Raw genomic sequence first — 21,321 nt, 5'->3', positions numbered from 1 at the left:
TTGAGCAAAAGCAGCCAGATACAAAAGAGCAGATACTGATTGATTGAATTTATATAATACTCAGAAGCAGACAACACTAACCTATGAAGTGTGCCAAGATTATAGCTACCATGCAAGGGGGAGATAATGCCCAAGAAGGTAGGCACATCAGGGTGCTCCATGTCTTGATCTAGGTGATATTATACTGTGTTCATTTGAACACACCTGTCAAGCTCTAGCTTATAATTTGTGTACTTTTCCATAGGTCTATTAAACTTATATTTAGTAGTTTACCTAAAAAAAAAATCAAAATAGTCTACGATAGAGAGAGTTTTCCTTTTCTTCTGTAACAAGAGCTTATAACTTGATGCTACCTTTTCTGTTGGCTAGGTTAGCTTTCTGGAAAAACTTAAATCCACAGCATTTTCCTAACCTGAACTCTTTAAGAAGTAATCCAAGCTCTCTCACACATGCTGAATTGTATAATTCCTATAAAAAAAGAACAAATTAAGTAACCCATATAATTTTAACTATTCAGCAGGGAGGAATAAATTGAGAGATTCTCAAACAGAATTTAGGTCTCGTATCAGTACACTACATACTCCACTTCTTCACATTAACAATAGAGAGAACAGACTGAAACGTACAGTGTAGCTGAGATGATCACAATGTTCAAATACCGGTCCACAGCAATGTTAAGTATTAACACATTCCATTGTCTGACCTACTCAACAGCTTCTCCCATTTTCAGAATGCGCTGTTTTCAGTGAGTAGAAACATTCCCAAATACATTTAAATATAAACTGGGCCTCACAATCATTAAAAAATTAAGACATTGTTCAAAACTAAGTCATTGGGGCACCTGGGTGGCTCAGTAGGTTGAGCCTCTGCCTTCGGCTCAGGTCGTGATCTCAAGGTCCTGGGATCAAGCCCCTCCCCGCATCCGTCTCTCTGCACAGCCGGGAGCCTGCCCTCCCACCCCCCCGGGCTTTCTCTGCCTGCCTCTCTGCCTACTTGTGATCTCTGTCAAATAAATAAATAAAATCTTTAAAAACAAAAACCTAAGTCATTATGTAAAATAAAAGCAAAAACTGTAATTACTAATGCACAATTAATCAGGAATTCTACCCCACCCACCACATGCTCTCTGCTACGTTAAGATTCTGAAATTCCTATTTGATACCACCACATGGGGCATCTGGGTGGCTCAGTGGATTAGGAATCAGCCTTCGACTTTGGACTCCTGGGACTGAACCCTGTGTTCGGCTTCCTGCTCAGCAGGGAGCCTGCTTCTCCCACTCCCCCGCTTGTGCCCGCACTTGTGCCCAAGCTCGCACTCTCTCTCTCTCTAATAAAATAAAATAAAACCAACATATTTCAGTGTTACACACTCCTGCCCTATCGTAAGAATATTCTGGATTCTTACTGCACAGAAACATTACATTTATGTTATCTTACTTTTGTTTAACACTGTTTTATCTCATAGTCCAAGAATCTGATAAAGAATGTGACATGAAAATCTATCTGTTGGCAGAATGCGACTTAAGAGCAAAGGCTCAGGGGAAGGATTCCCAGAAAAAAAAAGTGGAAAATTAAGTCTCATTTACTAACTTACAAAAATTGCTTACTATTCTGGAAATTTTTGTGGTACACTTCATACTTTCAAATATATAAAGAATAGATATGAATTCTCAATAATAAAAAACCTAAGAGCAAGCAGAACTGGGTTCCAGTTCTAGTTCTAACTCTCATTCTAACTCACAGCATTATTTTGGCCAAGGTACTCAGTCTTTCTGGGCCTCAGTTTCCTCAACTACAAATGAGAAGACTGAATGGGATATCAAAGATTTCATACAATGCTAACATTTTATGGTGAGTCTGCTGAAGAAAAGTATCACAGACTTTTACATCCATTTACATGGGTGAATAAAACGGTTCACGCAAAAAGAAAAAGCAAATAGTTAATCCTCATTAGTCAGTCTATTTGTTATGGAAGGTCTTTAAGCAAATGGATATTTTTCCTCTACAAGCGCTTGTATTCCATCTATGTATTTGCTTTTATGTGCCCTGTAGACAAACTCTGTGAAATATAATACCAATTTGCTTCCTTCCTTACAAAAGTAGTTCTTTGAAGGTGCTCTCATTCTAAGTTCCCAAAGGCTTGACTCTACTCACTTCCCTCACTTAGACCTCTCCAAGACCAACCAGCAGTAAGAGGAAAAAATGCAATCCTTTTCTAGATGGTACTACACCAATAAAAGTGTCACTGAGTAAGTCAGCTCCTAAGTCCCTGTTCACTATCTACACTGTCAGGAAGCCATCAACACTACCTGCATCTACCCTGGCTATAGTATGTGGCTTTGCGTGATGAGCCCCACCATCTGGAACAATATGGCTTCCACCTTTTTTTTTTTTTAAAAGGATTTATTTATTTATTTGTTTGTTTATTTATTTATTTAAGAAAGAGACTGTGCAAGTGGGGGTGGGAGGAGAAGAACAGAGAGGGAGTGGGGAGGTGGGTGGGGAAAGAATCTCAAGAGACTGTGCTGAGCAAGGAACCCAACTTGGGGCTGGATCTCAGGAGCCTGAGATCATGACCCAAGCTGAAACCAAAAGTCAGACACCCAACTGACTGGGCCAGCCAGGTGCCCTTGGTTTCATCTTCTTTTTATCTTTCATATTATATAGTATGTCGGGTTTTGTTTTGTTTTTTTTTTAAGATTTTTTATTTGTTTACTTGACAGATCACAGGTAGGCAGAGAGGCAGGCAGGGAGGCAGGCAGAGAGAGAGGGGGAAGCAGGCTCCCAATGCGGGGCTCCATCCCAGGACCCTGGGATCATGACCCGAGCTGAAGGCAGAGGCTTTAACCTACTGAGCCACCCAGGCGCCCCAATATATAGTACATCTTTGAGAGTAATGGACACTAATAGGAGAGACAACTGCATTTTGTGCTAACAGACCTCAGGCTCCATGAATAGCAAAAACGCTGGAAAGACCTTAAAAGGTCATCTAGTCCAATTCTCTCTTTGCACTTGTGAGAATTCAGAGGTCCCTAAGGTCACTACCTAAGGTCACACAAAGCACTTACCTCCTGACTTCAGGCCAGTAGTTATTCCACTCCATCAAAGTTAAAGTTGCTGCTCAGGAGAGAATGTTCAAATTGGAATCCTCTCTTCTATGGAACATGTTATCATTCCTCTGTATCATCAATGAAACATTACACTTCAACTGAGATGTCAAAAACATTTTGAACCTGTCTGACCAATGTCAAAAATGAAGTTGTGCTGATGTACATAACTTATTAGTGTACTAAATTAAAAGAGACACTAGAGTATAAAATTTCAAGGAAGGAAGGAGCCCTGGGTAATATTGTTCCAGTGGCAATCAAAGATGTTTAAGATGGTTAGATGAAAGAAATAACATCCCGAGGTTCTAAAACTTTGAGAGTAAAATTGTGGGATGGTTAGAATATAGAACAAGTACTTAATTCTTTGTAAAGGAATTATGTGGTTTATAAAAAAAAAAACAAAACAAAAAATAAAACTGCCACTTCAATTATAGCACTAGTCTAAAACATTCAAATGCTCTTGGGACCTTCTTTTAAAAATTTATTCAGAGGAGGTTTCTCCTTGTCATTCAGTTTTTGTAGCACACACACCCATGTTTAATTCACTAACTATAACCTAATATTTAACCATTGTTCACATTCTTATCTGGGCACATATCCAACCTCTTCCTCCATGAAACACTAGAATAAACTTCAATATACTAGAAAATTAGAAAAATTAAATGAACAGGAGAGAAAGCAAATGCATTTTCACACAAAGTACAGGATACAGCTGTGATCTGTCAAGCTTAGAGACTATCTCCTTAACTACAACAAAATTACAGGACCCTCCTAAGCTGAATAGGAAGTAGCAATCTAAAAAAACACAAATGTTCCCAAGCCCCAATTCTATTCCCTTCACTTCTCATTTCCAGCACATGCTCACCCTTTGACCAGGCCTGTGTAATACACCCAATTCAAATAGCCCTGATGAGGTGTCAGTAAACCTATGGATGACAAGTATTTTGAGAGTCCAAAGAATAATCTTTAATCATGATGTTCCCAAATAAAAAACCTGTGTTGATTGAAGAAACAGGTTGTAACGAAAATGACAAAACCTACCTTGGCTCTTAAGAAGTCCATTTTTCTATGTATGATCCTTAGTCTCCCATTTCTGAAAGTTGTTTCTATGGTAGCAAAAGATAACTTAAAAAATCCAGAATTTCCCTTTCTATCGTTTGCAGGATACTACGTAAACTCATAAACATCAGGCGCTTTACCCAGGCCCAGGCTCTCATAATGGAGCTAACATGTGACTTACAGATTATAATTTAAAAAGATAAAAGTCAAGCAAAGAAGCAGCAAGACCATGTTCTAGGCATTAGAAGTCGCATGAGCAAAAGCAGCAGGACATGTGGGACCAACAATAATTTAATAGCATGACAGATCGTTCTTACAACTCCATGTTAAGTCAATTAGCTGGACACTTAGATGTTTATTAGAGGTGCTCCCTTTAAATCAACAAGAGATCATATTCAAAGTGGTAGTTCTACCTACATATAAGAGAGGCTCAAAACAAAGGAAACTGTGATATGCTCAAATGGGTGTGTTTACAAAAGAGAGGAAGTGGTGAGCATTCTAACCAGGAAAACGCTGTAAAAAGCACTTTCAAAATAATACCCCTTTCAATCTTTCGATTATCCTATCTTACCTTTTCAATTAATTGGAGGAAACCAAAGCAGTGTTGCCACAGTTCTCACAAAGTACTATCACCATGGGTCTAACTATAAAAAACAGAGCTAACCCTCAAACCATCTCGGGAAGTCACCAGATAGTCACCATCTTGTCAATTAGATGGTATATGTTAGAAATGAAAAGAGAAGCTGTACAGAAAAAACAATAAAAGGACATATATGCGGGCTCCCTGCTCAGCGGGAAGCCTGCTTCTCTCTCTCCCACTCCCCATGTTTGTGTTCTCCCTCTCGCTGTGTCTCTCTCTGTCAAATAAATAAAATCTTAAAAAAAAAAAAAAAAGGACATATGGAATAGAGAGAAGGAACTCGTTCTGAGATCTTCCCCTCTCCCACGGCAGGCTCCACAATTTATGAACAGCTGGGAAATTTCCTTTTCACAGGAAAAGGAGGACTTCTTAGTCCACATTAAAGTGGAAATGATAAAAACTATATCACACAGAAAAAAAAAAAGGTGTTTCCTGAAGGGAGGAGACAGTACTGCCTTTATTTGAACACAAACACAAACACACACACACACACACACACACACACACACACAGGAAAAGCAAAAAACATGCAGACAAGAAGAAGAAAAAAATCCTTTTCAAGAGATAAAAGATAAAATAACTAAATCAAGGAAATGTTTTATGGTAGAAGTTAGCCTCAGTGGGGCAATCACTTTGTCCCAGTGGGTGATCTCAAGTGCAAACAGACTTAAGGGGAATAATAAAAACATATTTGCACTTCATATTCATGCAGGGCTGCTTATTGCTATTTTAATAAATACCTTGTTTCAGTTTTTCTTCCACATGCCCAAAGAAAGAGCCTAATCTGTTTCATCACTAACTTATCACTATTTCATATAATTCAGATTATTTCGAGGTATTAATGCTTGAATGGTTCATTCTTTAAAAGATACTGATTCTTAAGCAAACTCCTTCATTCTACAGAAAGGACTCTGGCAGTGCCTGCTAAGTGTTAAGACACCAATTCGCGTTAGGCACACAGCGGAGAACAAGTTTCCTGCCCTCAAGGAGCTTATGTTATTCACAATTGTGAAAGACAGCTTTTAAAAATCCCTTTGCCTACTTTCTTTGGCTTTACTGACTAGGCCAGTGGATTTCAAACTTTACAGTTTTTACAGCAAATCAGAATCACATGAGGAGCTTTAAAAAAAAATTCCAGTACCCAGACTGCACCCCATACCATTTAAATCAGGATCTTGGGGGTAAGACTTGGATATCAGTATTTTTCAAGTTTCCTAGATGACACCAAAGAACAGTGTATCAGAATACTAATGAACTAGATCACTGGTTCTCAACTTTGGGCCTTTGAAGAAATGGAGAATAAAATAAAGAATCCCTAGAAATAGATTCCTCTATCTTCTCCCTATCATACCAATCAAGTCAAAAGGTTCACTGGGGGTACAGGACAGTTTACTGTGTGGGGAGGTGAGAGGTACCTGCTTGCTATTCGCAACAGTACTTTCCCCATTTCTCACCTTAGGCTAATGAATATAATCTCCGCAGAGGGGGCTATCTAGCATGTCATTTCTGCCTCTAGCCTGAGTAATCTAGGCTACACAAAGTGGGGACAGAATAGTCATCCTGAGATATGTGGACACATATGAAACATATAGGGGTGCTTCCATAAATAATAATCAGAGCATAAGATTTTAATTGTTTAAAATATTCTGCTTATATTACTTTTTAAATCTTAGGGTCAAAAAGTCACACTAGGGTTGAAATTAGCATGAATGGGTTAGGCACCATTACTCAAGTATATGAAGAATCAAATAATCCCCTATCAAGATGTTTTGGTTCTCAGTGGGAAAAATACAGGCAGGCATTAGGAAATGCCCTAACTCAAAGGTAAATAGTACTAATGATGTTGTGGAATTAAGGAACATAAACCCAAAAAATATAAGAAAAATTAAAGTCCTTTATAGAACAAAATACAGTCCCTTAAATTCCATATTTCTATACAAGTTTATTTACAAAGCAATTTAAATCAACTAGCAAAAGCAAAATGGAACTCAATTTCCCCCCCACAAAAGGACATTCCCTGAATTCAAATATACCATTAAAAATTAAAAGTTTAGGGGGCGCCTGGGTGGCTCAGTGGGTGAAAGCCTCTGCCTTTGACACCGGTCATGATCTCAGGGTTCTGGGATGGAGCCCCACATCAGGCTCTCTGCTCAGCAGGGAGCCTGCTTCCTCCTCTCTCTCTGCCTGCCTCTCTGCCTACTTGCGATCTCTAGCTGTCAAATAAATAAATAAAACCTTTTAAAAAAAAATTAAAAGTTTATGTACAAAACTCTAAAGAATTCCCATTCTGGACCAACACAGGTATGTGACGGATCCCTTCCTTCCTGGTTGTTTTCATCTCACAGATGAATCACAGGTATTTCTCGATATTTATACCATGTGTTGTAATATCCACCATACTGAGTTTTTAGTATACCACTTTTCTCTTCTACATGAGTATTTTATTTTATTTTATTTTATTTTTTTTAAAGATTTTATTTATTTATTTGACAGAGATCACAGGTAGGCAGAGAGGCAGGCAGAGAGAGAGGAGGAAGAGGGCTCCCTGCTGAGCAGAGAGTCCGATGCGGGGCTCGATCCCAGGACCCTGGGATCATGACCTGAGCCGAAGGCAGAGGCTTTAACCCACTGAGCCACCCAGGCGCCCCTACATGAGTATTTTAAATGCTTAGAGCATGTCCCATCGTTATGTCCCAAGGATATACTTGAAAAGTATAATCCATGATTAAAAAACAATGTAAAAGTAACATCATACACAAAGAGAAAATACAAAATCCCCATTTCTAAGAAGGTAGAACCATTCATTATAGTGTATTGCTTGTTAATAATACATTTAATGTACTTTAACATATAATGTTTACATATACAGTTCAATACATGTTACAAAGACTACCTTCCAAGTTTAAAACATCTGTCTCTAATCTATAAAGATTCAGTGGTGAAAAACAAAAACACTTCTTGGTTAAGTAAAAATGCTTTCCTGCATCTTTTTGAAGGAAGGAGAATTTTCCAGAGCAAGTATTAGGGAAAATTACTGGCAATTATATTTGATACATAGCAACGGTGTAATATATTGTTGTCACAGAATATCCAGTTTAAGAAGTGTAAATGGAATGGGTAGGGAAGAGGAGAATTGGGGGTGTGAGGGAAGAATATAAGAGTATCACAGATTTCTTAAGAATCTGTGTCAGATGGGGCGCCTGGGTGGCTCAGTGGGTTAGGCCGCTGCCTTCGGCTGGGGTCATGATCCCAGGTCCTGGGTTCAAGCCCCATGTCGGGCTTTCTGCTCAACAGGGAGCCTGCTTCCTCCTCTCTCTCTGCCTGCCTCTCTGCCTACTTGTGATTTCTCTGTCAAATAAATAAATAAAATCTTTAAAAAAAAAAAAAAAAAAAAAAAAAGAATGTGTGTCAGGGGCGCCTGAGTGGCTCAGTAGGTTAAGCATCTGCCTTTGGCTCAGGTCATGATCTCAGGGTCCTGGGATCGAGCCCCCGCATTGAGCTCTCTGCTCAGCAGGGAGCCTACTTCCCCCACTCTCTCTGCCTGCCTCTCTGCCTACTTGTGATCTCTGTCTGTCAAACAAATAAATAAAATCTTTAAAAAAAAAAAAGAAAAAAAAAAGAATCTGTGTCAACTGACACTAACCTCACCCACCTCTTATCAACAAAGGCATCAAAAGGTTTTACAACAGAAGGAACTCTTGAGGAAATCATTGGAAACTGCTAATAACCCAGTGTTTCCTTCTACCACTGCCTACAGAAATCCAAACAACCTTCTAGTAAAGATGTGGGTCTGAAAAGAATTGAAGTAATCTGATTATAATTCCATATTCTCACTAGGATAGCCACTGTCCAAATAATCCCCTTGAAGGTGTAACACCACCAACCAAACTAAAGGGTTCTCCATTTGCTCTAGATGCATGATGAGGGTACCTCTGAGGAAGGTAGGCTTCAAGTAACTTCAAGTCTCACTTGGTAGGACTTGGGATAGAGATCTTGGGTTTCAAATTCATGCCAGTAGTTCCATATTCAATACTTCTGTGAATCTATTCAGTGTTGACTAGACAAAAAATCCATTTTTGTCCATTTTCCATTTCCTTGTTAACTCTTGTTTAAAGCAAATTAGCACTCTGAACTATGAAGTTCATTTCTCACTCTCTACTCCAAGTCCCAGAATTACTTTGCAAAAAAATTTCATTTCTTCCCAAAACATAAGTTAAAGTATTCTTCTATTTCTAAAAATTATGTCTACTGTTGCTTGTGATGGGGGAGGGGGGCACCCTTAACTTAAGCTGGGCTGTCATCTTCAAAATAACTTTAATTCCTGGGGTGCCTGAGTGGCTCAGTGGGTTAAAGCCTCTGCCTTCAGCTTAGGTCATGGTCCCAGGGTCCTGGGAATCTCTGCTTCCTCCTCTCTCTCTGCCTCTCCACCTACTTGAGATCTCTGTCAAATAAATAAGTAAAATCTTAAAAAAAAAAACCAAACTTTAATTCCCAGTATAAAAGGAGGTAAAGACTAAAGTTTTAATACTTGCTGGTTCTGGGGCACCTGGGTGGCTCAGTGGGTTAAAGCCTCTGCTTTCGGCTCAGGTCATGATCCCAGGGTCCTTGGGATCGAGCCCCGAATCAGGCTCTCTGCTCAGCGGGGAGCCTGCTTCCTCCTCTCTCTCTGCCTGCTTCTCTGCCTACTTGTGATCTCTGTCTGTCAAATAAATAAATAAAATCTTTAAAAAATAAGTAAATAAATAAATAAATACTTGCTGGTTCTCACATTTTCCAGATTTTTATAAATATTTATAATATATAATTTATATTTATTGGATTTATATATATAAATTGACCATTAAAAAACCAGTTGTTGGGTGCCTGGGTGGCTCAGTGGGTTAGGCCGCTGCCTTCGGCTCAGGTCATGATCTCAGGGTCCTGGGATCGAGTCCCGCATTGGGCTCTCTGCTCAGCAGGGAGCCTGATTCCCTCTCTCTCTCTCTGCCTGCCTCTCTGCCTACTTGTGAACTCGTTCAAATAAATAAATAAAATCTTTAAAAAAAAAAAAACAGTTGTTTAGAAAACGTTAACATTCAGTCAGGAACAGAAAGTTTACATATGCAGAATGGAAGTAACTCTGATATGCAACTTATTCATGGAACTATGTATTAACATACATTTGAGGTTCATCAGAACTCTTCTTGAATTATGTCAGCTCAAGGATTAAGGATTCCCTTCTAACCCTAAACGTTGGAACTGGGGGAAGGTGACAGTTACACAGCTAGTCATCTCACTAAGAACACCTGGAATTGTGATGTGATTTGGATTAATGTCCTTACGTACTTATAAAAATCTGTTTGCAATTTAACAGTCTTCAGGTCATAAACTCATATACACTACCACAGGCATTATATTGGTCTGCATGTTCAGTTAGGCCCAAAGCTTTCATAGTGGTTAGCATGGATTTATAGTAAGTGTTCATTTTACCATTACAGTCTCATTCCACTAAGAAAATTGGCACAATGGGCTTTTATGTCATCTAATGAAACATACTGTACAAAGAAAGTCTAGATTAGAAAATGATTACACAGCCCCTAGGTGTATAATGCCTTCTAGGTTACAAAATACTTTTCTATTATTTCATCTTCTGCTCAAAATAACTCTGTAAAATTATACCTCCATTATATAGACTAAAATCCATCAAGGACACAGAGTTAGTAAATGGCAGAATTAGGATTGGAATCCAAGTTTTTTTTTAAATTAATATATTATGTATTAACTTGTTTCAGAAGTATAGGTCTGTGATTCATCAGTCTTACACAGCACCCAGCACGCACCACAACACATACTTCCCCAATGTCCATCACCCAGCCACCTCATCCCTCCCACTCCCTCCCCTTCACCAAACCTCATTTCTTTTTTCTAAGATTCAGAGTCTCTCAAGGTCTGTCTCCCTCCCAGGTTTCATCTTGTTTCATTTTTTTCCTCTCTTCCCCTATGATCCTCTGCCTTGCTCCTTAAATGCCACGTATCAGTCAGATCTTATGATAATTGTCTTTTTCTGACTGACTTATTTCACTTAGCATAATACCCTCTAGTTCCAACCACATTGTTGCAAATGGCAAGATTTCATTTTTTTTGGATGGCTGCTGGAATCCGAGGGTTCTGACATCTGCCGCTTTATTCTTAGGCAGGTGAGCTGCCATACTTTAGTCACTTAAACTTTTAGATTCTTGGTTTTCTTAATTTGGGCTTTTCTTAGACTTATAAAATGAAAAAAAATCATGGAAAACAGTACGTTCTTAATATTGTAAATATTTATAAAGACTCTGGACTTTAGTACTATCCCTTCAGTAACATATTGTGAAATTTGGCCTTTTTTCAGTTTTGTTCTATTGTGATAAAATACATGTTACATAAAATTTACCCCCTTGACCAAATTTATGTTCACTGTACTAAACATTCATAATGCTGTGTATCCATCACTACATCCATCTCCACAGGTCTTTTCATCTTTTAAAACTCAAACTCTATACCTATTAAACAGCAACTACTCAATTTTCCATGCCCCAGTCTCTGGCAACCACCATCAATTTCTGATTACTTGAAGTGTATCATGTAAGTGGAATAATTATAGTATTTGTCTTTTTGTGCCCGGCTTATTTCATTGAGCATGTTCCCAAATTTCATTTATGTTGTAGTGTACATTAGAATTCCTTTCCTTTTTAAGGCTAATGAATATTCCATTGCATGTATATACCACATTTTGCATATCCATTCATCTGTCAATGGACACTTGGGGGCAACCCAGATTTCTGATGACTTCTGCCAAACACACAACACTGTATTCAGCACTTAGCCCAAAACATACATATTTAATGTTCAAGTAACACATGCAGTATTTCTGAAATTAAGGTTGTGATAAGCAGTTAGGTGGTATATGAGAAGAATGATTTACCACTGTTTTCGATATCCACACCACAGCTAAATAATTCAGAACACTTGGACAAGAAGCTCAGCAGTTCAATCAAACACTGTGATTGCATCTCCTTGGATGTTTTATCACCATAGCTTATTCCTATTTCTTGTCCTTCTGGTATTTCTTCCAGTTCGTGTCAGTCAAGGAAGATTTCAGCAGCACTAAAACAACAGCTAATATCACTGGGCACTCACTAGATGCTGAATACTTCATGTGCATTTAAAAACAAGAATATCGTGGAGCACCTGCGTGGCTCAGTCAGTTAAGCTTCTGCCTTTAGCTCAGGTCATGGTATCAGGGTTCTGGGACAGTGCTGCATTGGGCTTTCCTACTCAGCTGGTGGTGGGGGTCCTGTTTCTCCCTCTCCCTCTGTAATCACTCTCAAATAAATAAATAAATAAAATCGGGGGAGGGGGATATATTAGCCCCTAAAAGATTAGCTTCCTTCCAAGGTCTTGAGCTAGTCCTATCCTATTATTTCTATTAATTCTAACTCTAAACCCAGTGCTCCATCCACTACACACATATAATAATACTAGCATTATCTGACAGTACTAAAATATTTTGTGGCTAAGAGTTATAGCTCTTAATCTTGATGCTACACTCTTGATTTCTGATAATTATAAAAATAATACACTCTCATATTTACATACCACTCTCCAGACCTAAGTATTTATCAGAATAACCAGGTATTCTTTCATACATTTTCTCCACATACATAAACAGAAACATTCTTGTTCACACTTAAAAAATAACTCCTTGTTGGGCTGCCTGGGTGGCTCAGTTAGTTAAGCATCTGCCTGCAGCTCAGGTCATGAATCCAGGCTCCCCCTGCTCAGTGCGCGCTTCTCCCTCCCCTTCTCCCTCTCCCTCTGCCTGCTACGCCCCCTGCTTGCTCATTCACATGTGCTCTCTGTCAAATAAACAAAACCTTAAAAAAGAAAAAAACTCCTTGTATTACATATTCTGTTCTACACCTCAGTTTTTAAATTAACAATTATATAGTGGACATTTTATTCTAAGTCCATATACACAGAATGAAGTCATTCTTCAATGGCTATAGTGTATAGCCATCCCCCATTTTCAGTTTGTTTTTTTTTTAAACCAACTCTTCAATGACGATATCCTATGCATGTGACATAGCCGTATCCATACGCACACTTTTTAGAAGTAGAATGTCAGGTAAATTCCTGGAAATGTAACTGATGGGTCAAAAGGATAAGCACATTTGGTCTCTTATAGATACAGACAAATTGCCTTCAATGAAATTTGAACTTACTAAAAGTCTCCTTACCGGTGCGTAAATTAGAGTTAATGTTTCATTCACAACTTCTGTTCCAGGGGAATCTTACCCACTCTTATTTCTATACTCAGTGAAACCATGAAAACATTAATGCTTAAGGAAAAGGAATCAGTGGTTCTATTAACTTCACAGCAAGATTAGACTGTTAATTTAATTTCCAAGTGGTTTTTGTTTTGTGTTGGTTTGGTTTTTTAGTTCCAATTACTGAGGGTTTTGTTTTTTTTTTAGGTTAGTTATAAACAATAACAAGAAATCAAGCTATAAAAACAGATAACTGAAGCACATTCTGTGATATAAACTATACTAATTTAAGTTTATATACAGAAAAAGAACAGTCCAGAGTATCAGAGTATATGTACTAGATTTTAATAGAGAATTACTAGAAATACAGACATAAAATATCTCTAAACACCCAACACTGGCCTTAAAGAATCCAAATGGACAGCTGATATATTGAGAAATGTTCATTAAAAAGTGAAAAGCTAGGGGCACGTGGGTGGCTCAGTGGGTTAAGCCTCTGCCTTCGGCTCAGGTCATGATCCCAGGGTCCTGGGATAGAGCCCCGCATCAGGCTCTCTGCTCAGCAGGGAGCCTGCTTCCCTTCCTCTCTCTCTGCCTGCCTCTCTGCCTACTTGTGATCTCTCTCTGTCAAATAAATAAAATAAAATAAAATCTTAAAAAAAAAAGTGAAAAGCTATATTATGTGCCATTATAATTTGCTACAAAAGAAATAATCACATTAAACTCAAGCAGAAATCGGCATTATTTAAATTCACCTACTTTAAAGTAAATGTAAGAGCATCCTTCTTATTACCACTGGACTAAATGCGAAAATGTAGAATGATCACTATGGTATGGTAAATAGTTGAGTGTATTTTTCCCCCTTCTGCTATGATCTTATGCTCTCAGCCATCTGGACCGTATTTACTGTACTACTGTACCACTTTCACAATAGCACCTTTCCTATTGTGCTTGCAGTTATTGCCAGGTGCTTTTTTCATTTTCTAAACTAGGTGTTTTGCCCACCTCAGAAAATTACTCTCATTATTTATTAACGGAATATGCTATACGTCCTTACAATATGTTATACATCCTTATGGATGTGGTTTCTTTAAGCTCTAAGGAAAGTCCTCTACTCCAACTTCTCCAGCAACGCTGCCTCTGAAAGGGCCCCAGTGCCTCTGTTAATTTTCGGTGTCAACTTGACTGGCCACAGATTGCCCAGATTAAACAGTTACTTCTGGGTGTGTCTGTGAAGATGTCTCTGGATAAGATCAGCAGTAGAGTTGGTGGATTACGTAGATTGCCCTCTCCAATGTGGATGAGCATCATGTAATCTTTTGAAGGCCTGCACAGAACAAAACACAGAGAAAGGAGGAATTCACTTTTTTCTGCCTGAGTTGGAACATTTCATCTCATCTCTTGCCCCTTGGCTCTCCTGAATCTCAAGACTTCAGACTTGGACTGAATTATACCGCCAGATTTCCTGGGCTCTGGTTTGCAGATGGCAGATCATGGGACTTCTCAGCCTCTATAATCACATGAGCCAATTCCTCACAATAAATCTCTTTTTTCCCCCCCACAATAAATCTCTTTTGATAGACAGACAAGTAATCCTATTGGTTGTTCCTCTGGTGGATCCTAACTAACACAGTCCCTTTCATTTGAATCACTTGTCACTTTATTATTAAATATACATATAATGTCTGAAATGTTTTTTAAGCTAAGAAGGATAACCATTCATTTGTTTTTATTATAAGCTATTTGTCAAAACAGCCATGCAAAGCAGCAGCCTGCACTTCACCCTGCCTCGGGAAGCTAACTGTTTTACCCTACACATCTGATATCACAGACCATTAGAATGAAGCAGATATTCTACGAGCAGTGACTCTTTCCTGCTTTCCTTAAGAGGGAGATGCCCTTAGCTCTTACCCATTTTCCAGGCTGATAAAGAGGTTCTATAAAAGATCTCTCTATAAAAACACATTGTTGGTATATTTTAAACTTTTTGGTATACTTGTAAGTAATACTGCATACTGTGAAACATCTTAAAGTACAAAAAAAGTGAAACTGTACAAAGGAGTCTACACAATGAAGTTAGTCCTCCTTCCAACCTTGAAACCCTTTCCAGAATAGATATATGTACAACATTTGTCCTTCTGTACCTGGCTTATTTCTCTTAGCATATTGTTCTCAAGGTTTATCCAGGTTGTAGCATGTATCAGAATTTCATTCCTCTTAAAGGCTGGTTTATATTCCATTGTATGTATGTATGTATCAGATTTGTTTACCCATTTATCTGTCACTGCACACTTCCATCCTTTGGCCATTGTGAGTAATGCTGCTATGGATACTGGTGTACAAGTTTGTAAAACTGAACCCCTGCTTTCAATTCTTTAAGGTATATACCTAGAAGTGGAATTGCTGGATCATATGGTACTTTTATGTTTAAGTTTCTGAGGAACTGAAACTGTTTTTGACAGCAGCTGTACCATTTTACACTATCACCAGCAATTTCCAATTTTTCCAATATAAATAGAATATAAATAACAAGTGTTATTTACCATTTTTAAGAACAGCCATCTTAATGGGCATGAAGTGGTATCTCATGGTTTTCATTTGCATTTCCCTAATGATTAGCAGCAAGCATCTTTTCATGTGTTTACTGGCCATATGTGTATATTCTTTGGAGAAATGTCTATTCGAGTCCTATTTTTACCCATTTTTTAATTGGGTTGTCTTGAGTTGTAGTTCTTCATATATTCTGGATATTGATTACTTATCAGATACATAATTTGCAAATATTTTCTCCCATCCTACAAATATTTCACTCTTGATAGTATTTTGTAACGTACGAAAAAGTTAATTTTTATAAAGGCCAATATATCTATTTTTTTCTTCTGTTGTCTGTGCTTTTGGTGTCATATCCAAGAAATCACTATCAAATCCAATGTCATGAAGAACTCCGCCTATGTCTTCTTTGAAGAATGTTATGGTTTTAGCTCTTAGTTTAAGTCTTTGGTTCATTTTCAGTTATTTTTTTATATATAGTATTTTCCATTTATCTGTGGGGGATACATTCCAGTGGATGCCTGAAACTGCAAACAGTACTGAACCTTATATGTACTATGTTATTTCCTATACATACACACCTATGATAAAACTGAATCTATAAATTAGGTACAGTAAGATTAACAATTTACTAATAAAACACAATTATACTGTAATAAAAGTTACATGAATGTGGTCTCCCACTCTCTTTCAAAAATATCTTATTGTACTAGTCTTCTATTGTATTTACTCTTCTTATTGTGATGATGTGAGATGATAAAATGCCTACATGACGAGAAGAAATGAGATAAATGACACAGGCAATGAACCACAGTGTTAGGTTACTACTGGCTTTCTGACCAGCCAGCCAGGAGGATCATTTGCTTCTGGACTATGGTTGACCATAACTAAAACCCCAGAAAGCAAAAGTGAGTAAGGAGTGGGGGTCAGGACTACCATATGGTGTAAGGGTTTACTTCATTCTTCTGCTTGAGGAGATCCAGTTCTCTCAGTATCATTTGTTGAAAAAGATTGTCCTTTCCTTATGAAATGTTATTGGCACCCTTGTCAAGAGTTGACCATATACATGCAAGGGTTAATTTCTGGGACACTATTAATTCTGATAGTGCCAAATTGCTCTCCAAAGTGTATATACCAATTTACACTCCTGCTAATACATGAGGACTCATATTCCATATTATCCAGAGATGTTTTTGAAAGCAATAAAATATGACTTGAGACAATCTATTTCATATCATTCTTTTTTTTTTCTTTAAAAAAGAAAAATTTATTTCTTCATGTAACAGAGAGAGAGATCACAAGTAGGCAGAGAGGCAGGCAGAGAGAGAGGGGGAAGTAGGCTTCCTGCTGAGCAGAGAGCTCAATGCGGGGGCTCGATCCCAGGACCCTGAGATCATGACCTGAGCCGAAGGCAGAGGCTTAACCCACTGAGTCACCCAGGTGCCCCATTTCATATAATTCTTAAGTATTTTAATAAGTTTATAAATATCATACTTAGGTAAGTATTTTTGTAAAATGTTTTTCAAATGGGGTGTGGTTCTCATTAACTGAATATAATTTTAAAACATACTCATTTTTACCTTACCACTCCAAGATACTTCCCAAGATGTTCTTTGGGGAATCATACAAAACTACCTTTTTAGAGAGAAATACTGGAATTTAAAATGTTTATTCAGGGGCGCCTGGGTGGCTCAGTGGGTTGGGGCCTCTGCCTTCAGCTCGGGTCATGATCCCAGGGTCCTGGGATGGAGCCCCATATCGAGCTCTCTGCTCCGCGGGGAGCCTGCTTCCTCCTCTCTTTCTGCCTGCCTCTCTGCCTACTTGTGATCTCTGTCGTCAAATAAATAAATAAAATCTTTAAAATAAAATAAAATAAAATGTTTATTCATTTCTTCTTCTAAGAGGCTAATTCACTAACTTTTTGCTCTGCAACTGAGTCTTTTTCCTACAGTTGTCTTTTCTGATTTTCCCAAAGATCAACAATAAATAGCATAACAAGAGTTTCTCTCCATTGTCCCCAAAATACAAATTAAAGATTCAAAGAATAAATAAATATTAAAAGATAGGGTTTGTACAAATTCTCACTTGTAAAATGGTTAACCATGGATCCATATAAAAACGAGGCCTCTACCCACAGATATTCTGATTTAGAATGGAATGGGACCCAGATACATAGACTTGTAAAACGCTAGAATCTGATCCTAATATATGTCCCTGCTTAAGAACCACCAGAACTCATTTGACATGACAACTGTATATGCAGTAATTCTGTGTTACACTGTGCATTTATAGATGACCAACTTGAGGCTAAAGTAGCCCAAGGTCATGTAAAAGACTCCAAGTCCCACAACTATATAAACTCGTAAACTTAGACAAAACTGTCTAAGCCCAATATTACTTACAAGGTTGCAAAAGTATGTTAATTTGGTAAATGTCCTTTTTAGATTTTAAGTTACCTTTTCAGATTTTAAACAGATAAATGGTCTAACAATAGGAGACTCTTAATACTGCCCTAAAAGTAAATACTACATAATGAACAACACAGTTAGCTACTGTGAACTAGCTATCCTTATTATTCTGGAACATTAGGAAAGCATATATCACCAAGTAATCGCTGGATTTGAATCCCATGCTCTTACGACTACTGCTTTCCAACTAACCAACACATGAAAAAACTTCACTGTAGATGGGAGTCGATGTTTTTCAAAGCTTTTGATGCCTTGTCTCTAGAATTATATAAAGAGATACAATTTATACAGGTTCTTGATATAACTAATAGCTCAAAAAGGCTAAGTAGCAACAAAGGACCCTAAAAACAATCTATATACTTCCACCATCAGGAACAAAGTCCTGGTGGAAACATCAGCATCAGCACTCTATTTCAAACTCCACTGGAAAAAGTCCTCAAGGAAAGCAATCTGCTATGTCCCTCTGCTCTTTCTCAGGCCAGAGAGTGTTTCACAGTAGGTTTCCATCCGCGAGACTGCAGGCAAAATCCAATCCTCACTGAATGCACACAGCAAACTACTTTCAGGCATGACGATACCATACCCCCCACCCATACACACACAATGAATATTATAAGTACAGAATTTTTAGAAAATAGCATTTGATAAGTAAAGTTATTCCAAAGTATAAATCACAATCACTTTCCATTTTTAATTAAGAGGTCATTATTTTTCTAATTTCATGGAAAAAATTTGAAGACTTCACTACTTACTGTTCTGATATATTACTACTTCTGCAGTTTACAAATTTTATTGTGAAGGAGTATACTTGTTCCCCTCTCCATGACATTACTAACTATCCCTGAAATAAAAATTTCATTAGTATTACTTATCAGCTGGGGATGTTCTGTGGATATTTTTAATGTTCTGAAGCTCGTGTTACACAGAGGGCAGTACCTTTGTTAGACTGTAACACAAAACTTGTCTGATTCAGTGTGGAAATACTTCTGGGTTCCTTGCCAGTTCATTCTCTCAAATATCATGAATACATGCAAAACATATAAATATAAAAATATATAAAATATATGCAAAATACATCAATCAAGTATGACATTCTGTAAAAACAAATATAAAATATATGACTCTTGGGGCGCCTGGGTGGCTCAGTGGGTTAAGCCGCTGCCTTCGGCTCAGGTCATGATCTCAGAGTCCTGGGATCGAGCCCCGCATCGGGCTCTCTGCTCTCTAGGGGAGCCTGCTTCCTCCCCTCTCTCTGCCTGCCTCTCTGCCTGCTTGTGATCTCTCTGTCAAATAAATAAATAAAATCTTTAAAAAAAAAATGCTTTAAAAAAAAAAAAATATATGACTCTTACTGTGAAGGAGCCAATGGTCTAACAGGCCAGAAGATACAGTAATACAAAATCACAAATTCTCACATAAGGTTTCCCAAAGGATATAAACAAAGTATAAAATTAGTTTATAGAACCAGAAGTTTCCTTTTCCTGCTGTTTAACAAATTTCATCATACCAGACTTGTGAAAATATCCTCCCTAATTCTCTCATTCTTCCCAAACCAATAATAATCACTCCTTCCTCTGAGCTACCATAGATACGGATCTGTACCTTCTTACCACCTCGTACTTTATACTGCAGTTTTTTAAGTACACAGCATATCTTCCCCAAGTGACGCAACATTTCTTGAGACAATCTGTTTCTGATTTATCTTTGTATCCTCTCCTGTTTCATACCAGCAAGAATTAAAATATTTACTGAATGAAGAATTTAGAACTCCTATATAATATGAAAATAGCATCTTAGTTTCAAGGGATTAATGTGGCTCTTAAAATTTCTCAATCTAGGGGCGCCTGGGGGGCTCAGTGTGTTAATGCCTCTGCCTTCAGCTCAGGTCATGATCCCAGGGTCCTGGGATAGAGCCTTGCATGGGGCTCTATACTTGGCAGGGAGCCTGCTTCCCTTCCTCTCTCTCTGCCTGCCTCTCTGCCTACTTGTGATCTCTGTCAAATAAATAAATAAAATGTTTAAAAAAAAAATTTCCCAATCTACTCTTGGGAAAACTTATTTCATGGAAACCTATGGTTCCAAAGATGTTATTTTCTTCCCCCTCAAAGAAAGGTTTCTTTTTACCATGTCATTCTTCCTGAGCTATTCATCCTCGGTTGCAACATAAAAATTAAAAAGCAGACTAGGTAATTTTAACCATAAAAGTGGAGTAACAGCAAATGGGCGAGTGAAGTATCTAGAAAGTTTTCAAATGCAATTTACACAGTAAAGGCCTAAGAAAAAGACTAGCTATACTTAATAAGTAGGGTTATTAGAAAAAACTTAAGGGGGGGGGACTCAATTTCTTTACATGATAATATTACGACTTTCTCTAAAAACTAATTCATATATAGCTTAAAAAATAAATATGCATTTTTCTCAAAAATATAAATGTGCAAATTTTTCAAGTTCCTCTTACATGATTTTAAAATATCAAAAAAGTTTGATGATACATCTTGCTTTCAGTGCTTAAAATTATTTCAAAAAAAAAAACAAAACCCAACTCATCTGGATTTAAAGGCTAAGACTACCTAAAGAAAAGTTACAAATACTACAAGAGAAAAGAGGAAGAAGAGCAGGAAGAGAAATTCACCTGTAAAGAGGAAGCAGTTCAATGGAAAAGTGGACTGATGCAACAACTACACAGATTAAGGTCTCCAGCACGCAATCCAAATACAAGCAAAATTACTACGTCTTCCCCTAGGCTATTCCACAGCCTGGAAATAAGTTTTTTAAAATAAACATTCTTTTTTTTTTTAATAATTTTTTAAAAGGTTTTTATTTATTTATTTGACAGAGAGAGCCACAGTGAGAGAGGGAACACAAGCACGGGGAGCAGGAGAGGAAGAAGCAGCCTTCCTGCTGAGCAAGGGGCCCAATGTGTGCTCCATCCCAGGATCCTGGGATCATGACCTGAGTCAAAGGCAGACCCTTAACGACTGAGCCACCAGGTGCCCCTAAATCAACATTCTTGACCACTGAACCAATATTAATCATTATTGGCCTAGTGGATGCAGTTTGCCAAAAAGCTAAAATATAAGACAGTTCATGAAAAACAAAAGGTGACCTACTAAAACTTCCAAGTAAAATATGTAGTCTTTTTTCTCAAAATTTTAATAACTAGATTAACTTTAATTTAAAATCTCTAGTATAATTTTAGACAAAGAAAAAAA

The 21,321-nt window shown here is 37.7% G+C and overlaps 1 protein-coding gene across 4 annotated transcripts in view; it reads right to left on the bottom strand.

Moving 5' to 3' along the window:
- The window catches only part of LOC111144882 (adducin 3), a 121,947-nt gene that overhangs the window by 67,416 nt on the left and 33,210 nt on the right, over nt 1-21,321 (bottom strand). The window contains exon 1 of one of the 4 annotated variants that reach the window (XM_022499462.1): nt 4,149-4,257. The exons of 2 other annotated variants lie outside the window; for them this stretch is intronic. The gene's annotated coding sequence lies outside the window, so the exon portion shown is untranslated. Of the gene's footprint in view, nt 1-3,068; nt 3,106-4,148; nt 4,258-21,321 lie in introns of those variants that run through there. One more of the 4 variants, XM_022499463.1, reaches the window with a different exon arrangement.

The sequence above is a fragment of the Enhydra lutris genome, unplaced genomic scaffold, assembly GCF_002288905.1.
Source record: "Enhydra lutris kenyoni isolate GAN:26980312 unplaced genomic scaffold, ASM228890v2 scaffoldscaffold12, whole genome shotgun sequence".
Classification (NCBI taxonomy): Eukaryota; Metazoa; Chordata; class Mammalia; order Carnivora; family Mustelidae; genus Enhydra; species Enhydra lutris.
This window is presented reverse-complemented; position numbering and strand designations above follow the sequence as displayed.